At 45.4% G+C, this 6,140-nt stretch overlaps 1 protein-coding gene across 5 annotated transcripts in view; it reads left to right on the top strand.

Moving 5' to 3' along the window:
* The first annotated feature begins 2,119 nt into the window (after positions 1-2,119).
* The window catches only part of mpp3a (membrane palmitoylated protein 3a), a 24,705-nt gene continuing 20,684 nt past the window's right edge, over positions 2,120-6,140 (top strand). For all 5 annotated transcript variants that reach the window (XM_042084874.1, XM_042084873.1, XM_042084870.1 and 2 more), the window contains exon 1: positions 2,120-2,274. The gene's annotated coding sequence lies outside the window, so the exon portion shown is untranslated. The remainder of the gene's footprint in view (positions 2,275-6,140) is intronic.

The raw sequence follows: 6,140 nt of genomic DNA, 5'->3' as shown, positions 1-6,140 counted from the left end.
TGAACTAATCATGTTTTGGTCAAATAATCATATATGCCTTTCAGCGTGACTTATTTTTGTGGAAAACATGTGCTGGACTGGGCGGCGGTCATATTTTGTACCGCTCTGCGGTACATCTAGTTTATGGCAGTTTCCATTGTAGCGCACTGTTGGGAGGGGGGGGGGGGGAGGGCAGTCTGTCTTGATCTTTTCTTTGTGATGGTTTGCAGTAAAGTTGGCATTTCGCGGAACTTCTTGTTTCAAGTCTACATCATTAAAACATGACAGTAAATGAAAGCAATATGTTTTTTTTGAATATTATATTGCTACAACATGGCTTATACATAGGTCTGTGCTCACGGGGCTGAAGTGAAAATGTGTTTGTTTTTATTGTGCCTGCATTTTGTTCATTAGTCCCAGAGTTTCACAACAAAAGGCCTAATTTAGCTGTTTTTGATACAAAGTAAAATACTCTTTTTGAGTGACTTGCTTAACATGGGCACTGACTGGTACTGTAAGATGTGCTTCTTAGACAGGGAACATGGGACTACTCTGGAAAATGTCTTACTAAAATATAATTAATAAGGACATATTAATTAGGAGACTACTGCACATTTTTCTGATGTCATGATGAATGAGTTGACGGGCATATTAAAATTTGCAGTGGTCTCTTAATTTTGAATATGACCGTCAACTCATTTGCATTTTTTCCAGAGCTGTTGATAAACAGAATGGATTCAAGTATCTGTCTCTCCAACTGCAGTAGGTGAGAGAGAGAGAGAGAGAGAGGGAGGGAAAGGAGGAGTTAACAGATGCAGCTTAACAGATTCAATTAGGCAGAATTCCAGAGATGACCCTTAATGACCTCTGTCTAATTAATCATTGAAGCTGGCAGAGAAATGACCCACCTGGTCATCTGTCCCTTTTTTAGGTCAGAGATGTCAGCGCTTTGGTGCACACACACACACACACACACATAATTATACATACATTTTTAAAATATGCCTTCTGCCAACAACACTTCCAATACTGAGATATGTACTTATACTTCCAACACTGAGATATGTTATATATATGAGAATATCTCATTTTCTTTCTCTCCCTTCTCTTTCAGAGATTCTCCTATTCACCTGTCTCCTTATTGTGTGCTTTTATTAAGCCTGTGTTTATTTATGTGCTTCCCTATGTATGTGTGTGTGTGTGTGTGTGTGTGTGTGTGTATCTGTGTGTGTGTGTGTGTGTGTGTGTGTGTCTGTGTGAGAGAGAGGTTCAGTTAGGGTCCCTTGGGGAAATCCTTCCCCCGACACAAAGCCCCAGCCAGAAGGCTGGTGGCTGGGCCCAATTAGCATGTGAATACAGGGGGGAACCCCTGAATGGGCGGCTGTGTTTCATCAGCGCAGTACACGGCGCAACACAAAGGGGATGCTGCCAGGAGCAGAGAAGAACAGAGAGGAGAGGAGAGGAGGAGAGAGGCAGAGTAGGGGGAGGGAGGGAGGAGGAGTGGTCTGTTCTCCATCACACACTGCCCCCCCTCCCCAGTCTGTCTCACCCAATAGTCTGCTTTATTCAGTCAGTCAGGAAAAAAACATATTGGAGAAAGTATTGAGATAATAATAAGATGAGATAAGATGAGATAATGGTCTGAGATAATAAAAAAAGGGGAAAATGACAAAAGGACAAAAAAATAAAAGGATGGCAGATTCATGTGAAAGAAAATGTTTACAGTAATGATTCTAATCAACTTCTCCTCCCCAGTGCCCAACCCTCCCCCACCCCCACTCAGCCACCTACTCATATGTGTGTCAGTCAGTCACCTCACACACCTGCTCCAGCATCTTACCCCACACGCTCAGTCATTAACACGGACGGAGGGAGGGAACTCAGGGGGGAAGGGAGGGAGAGAGAGAGGGAGGAGAGACAGGGAAGAAAGATGTTGACAGCAAGAGAAAGACGCTCAGAGAGACTAAAAGAGAGAGTGAGTGATATACAGGAGAGAGAGAGAGAAAGTGGACCACGAGAGCAGTTGAGAGAGGGAAAAAACGAGCTGCAGGGAGAGCAAGCAAATCAGAGAGAGAGAGAGGAGGGGAGGGAGGGAGTGAGAAAGGGAGGGAGGAGTGTGTAGCGGCAGAGACAGCAGCAGGTCTGTGAGCTCAGCGGCCAGAGGGGGAATCAGAGCTGAAGGGATCAGTGTGGCTGCCGCCTGTGAACGAGGGAGGAACCTATACAGCGAACGAGAGTGACAGAGACAGACGGAAAAGAGGGGAAGACAGAGAGGAAGACACGGACCGAGATAAGGTATGGATGCATCAGCCTACACTCCCCTTACTGAAGAAGGACTAACACAGCTAAAACAGCTACAGTGGACTATCAGCCAGTCCTGCATTCGCTTGCTGTGTGTTTCTGTATGTGTGTGTGTTTGTGTTCATGCCTGCGTGCGAGTACTGGTGGTGGGTGTGGTGTGTGTGTGTGTGTGTGATTATCTAATTCAAAGCGGATTTTTATCCCTCTGCTGTGCCCGTCGACATATGCAGCTAAAAGAAGCCCCCGATACAGAGCGGCACTGCAGATCGACTGCAGAGAGAGGAAAACGGAGGGAGAGGGAGGGAGGGAGGGATAGAGAAACAGAGGGAGAGAGAAAGAGAGACAGAGAAGCATATGAGGGTGCATTTAGGAAGTGGTGCTATGAAGGCAGATGGAGAGAGAGAGAGAGAGAGAGAGGGATGGTGAGGGAGGAATGGAGGTCTTTATTTGAGCATACAGGCTAACAGTGGTGGTCTTATTTGGTTGATAAGAGGTGAAGAGGGAGAATGTGTTTGGGTGACAACTGACATCAGTATCTGTCTCATACAGCTGTTATCTGTGTGCGTGCATGCATGTTTGTTTTCTCTCCACCCGTGCCTTTGCATGTGTGTGTGTGTGTGTGTGTGTGTGTGTGTGTGTGTATGTGCAAAAGGTGAAAAGGTCTCATCTTTTGAACACATTTTTTCATATCATTTCTGACAGAGATTGAGAGCAAGAGAGAGAGAGAGAGATGGGGAGGAAAGGGTTTGGGTGTTTGCCAGTGTCATGACAAGGCTTTTACTTCCTTTGACTACTTGAGCTATGCCTTGCATGCAAATCAGCAATCAGTCAAGTACAGTCAAGCGCACAGTGTGCATGCACAGCTAATTCAGTTCTGCCACTGTGTGTGTGTGTGTTTGTGCACATGAGTGAGCAAGGATGTACTGAGAGGTTCTTGTGTCTGGGTGTGTGATGGATATACACACATACAGGTCATACATCAGACACTTTAGATTTCTGCATGTACACGCATGCACATATCTTTATGTGTGAATTGATGAACTGTGTCAGTGGGTACTTACATGTATAATCAGTGCTTTATCAAACTTCAATGAGCAGGGATGTTGTAACTACATTGTACAGTCACACATACTGGGCATCTGTGGCCTTTACCCAGGGAGTGGGTGTGTCACACATCTGAGGCCTGTTCTTCTGCCAGATTGTCCTCAAGTTCACTTGTGGACTCAGCTGACAGGCTGAGAAATAGTTCACTTAGGTTTAGTTGGCAAATACAACTGAACATTTCAACTCTGCCACGTTGCCATGGTAGTAGTAGCAAGATTAGCAATCTGTTATCTGTGCATCATGGGTACAGCCAATGAGTATGTTCAAGCTAACCTTACCACACACATGCTTTATACTGTTTGTGTACTTTGTGTTTGTGTGTGTGTGTTGATAGTGCAATAACACTTAATCCTGTGGATCTGCCATTTCTGCTCTGCCGTGTTATCCATCACTATGCACATTAGCCACACTAGTCTCATAGTTGAGTTGTTATCTATTCCTCTGTGTTCACTGTTCATCTATGAGTGTCTGAATGTTATTCACAACAGGGCACTCTGAATCCAATGGGCATGGCTAGCTTGACCTCACATGGCTAGTTAGGCCTGGTGACTCAAGAATCTGTTTGTATGTGGTACAGCCGAAACGATCTGTCAAATGTGCCCACCTGAGAGACTGATGGACGCTGTTACCATGACAGCGCCCAATGGTGCTCTAGCATTAGGGCTAGCACACCCAGCCCGTGGATTAGTGTCTTCCTGGTAGTATCCTCCTGTTAGCAACAGGTGCGTCCTCCTGTTAGCCACACATGCTAAGGCCATGAGTCACAAATCAAGAAAAAACTTGAGTACTTTCATGCATCATACAAAACATCTTATCTTGTCTCTAGCTGAACTTTACCAAATCTACCACCCTCTCCCTCCAGATCCCTCACTTGAAGTGAGACTCATTCTAAGGCGTGAGCATGTAACTCTTCAGGCTTTACCGGGGCAGATGCACTGCATAAAAATCGAGAGTGGGAAGAAAGGGCTGGTGCATCAGCCACTCTGGACTCCCTCCGTTGGGCTCCAGTACACCTGCAGTGTCCCAGTTCGGCTGCTGTGGCATGCCATGGCACAGTCCTCAGCCAGTCCTCTCTCTCCTGATTCTCTACGACTTTGACAAGCCAAACGGGTAGTTAGATAACTCTGTGTGCATCATCTTGTTCGTAATGTCACAAATAAGCTTTTACGGTTTTACGATCTTGACACGGGTCGTATTTCTAGTATTTTGGTGGAAATGCAGATACACTGCTACTGTAACCTAATCTCTCTATGGTAGAGCATGTGGCATTTTCTGTATTAGTGTCAGTTTGTGAGGGGGGTTGATAGGCCTACTTCTGTTAGTACGGGGTGGCCGACATTGATTTGGGGATGTCCTCAGCTTAATGGCAGAGTGACGCAACAGTGACGTAAGCCTTCCCAGGACTGTGTGTGTGAGTGTCTCTGTGAGTGCGTGTGTGTAATCTCCTAACGGGATTGGGAGGAATATAACATTTATGCAGCAAAAGAGCACGTCAGGAAGGATGCTATTTTGGGGCTGGAAAGGTCATGTGAGGATTTACAGATGGCAAAGTGGCTCTCTATATAAGAACTAGTTGAGGTACAGGCTGTACATGGTCCACTGTGAATGGGAAAGAAGTTTACTTTGAGACGAGGGGAGGAATCAGGGATGCTTCTTCTTGGAAAGCAACACATCTAGATTTGATATTTTCAACCGTGATCTGTTAACACAAACACATGTTTGATCTGGTTTATTGTTATTTACAACTGTGATCTGTTTACGCAAACACATGTGTGGTTCATTGTTATATTGCTTGATTGCCATTAGCTGTAACAGAATCTTCCCTGTCAATTTTGGCTACCTTCTTCTACGGTGTTTCTCGGGAGCCAGGACTCTAACTAAGCACTCAGCATCAGCATTCTCACATCCAGGAAGCGTGCACCTTTATCACTCAGCATGTGCTATCCATTTGTGTCCTTGCATAGCTGTAGTTCAGCAGTATCTATCTGTGGAGCCCTTCTCAGGACAAGCTGAAGTCAAACCCCTCTGCACATTATGGAGGCTCTAATCTTACCATGGGGACCTCCCCAAGCTGCATGTCACTCGCCGTTTCTGTCTGTCTGTCTCTTATCTGTTTTCCACTGGGAGCCTCAGAGCCCCAGTCCCTCTCCCTCCAGATGGTATATTATGTTGTGGTAATGGGTAGGAATCATCTGGACTGGACCATGTGTTAAGTTGGTCCGTGTTGATATCAGTGGCACCTGTGTCTGCTGTCGGCTGACTTTCCCACAGGGCTGGGCTGTCAGGTGTCAGGTTTTGATCGCTTGAATGCTTCTCTTTTTTTTGTTGAGCTGACTACTCGGTGTTTACATTGCACATAGGAAATGAAATTGAACTTAGTACTAGGACAGTTGTACAAGGATTTAAACAAGTAGAAACACGTAGATATTATGTCTTAGCCTTGCCACCAACGTTTAGTTTTACTTGAGAAATGTAACTTACAATTTACACACACACACACACACTCACTCACACACACACGCACACACACTCACTCACACACACGCTCACATTTCCCCAGAGATTTGTGTGAAATCTTCCCACTCCTCACTTACTGATGACCTCACCTCTGGGACCAGCAATGGGCCTGAGGAATGATGTCATCACTTCACCGAGAGAGAGACACATAATGCTAATAGTCTCAAACACACACACACACACACACACACACAAGTTAATGCAAATGGTAATCGTATGCACTTCTGGTTGTACTAATG

The sequence above is a fragment of the Alosa sapidissima genome, chromosome 3 (assembly GCF_018492685.1).
Source record: "Alosa sapidissima isolate fAloSap1 chromosome 3, fAloSap1.pri, whole genome shotgun sequence".
Taxonomy (NCBI): Eukaryota; Metazoa; Chordata; class Actinopteri; order Clupeiformes; family Clupeidae; genus Alosa; species Alosa sapidissima.
Note: the sequence above shows the minus strand (reverse complement) of the source record. Positions and strands in the feature narration are given on the sequence as shown.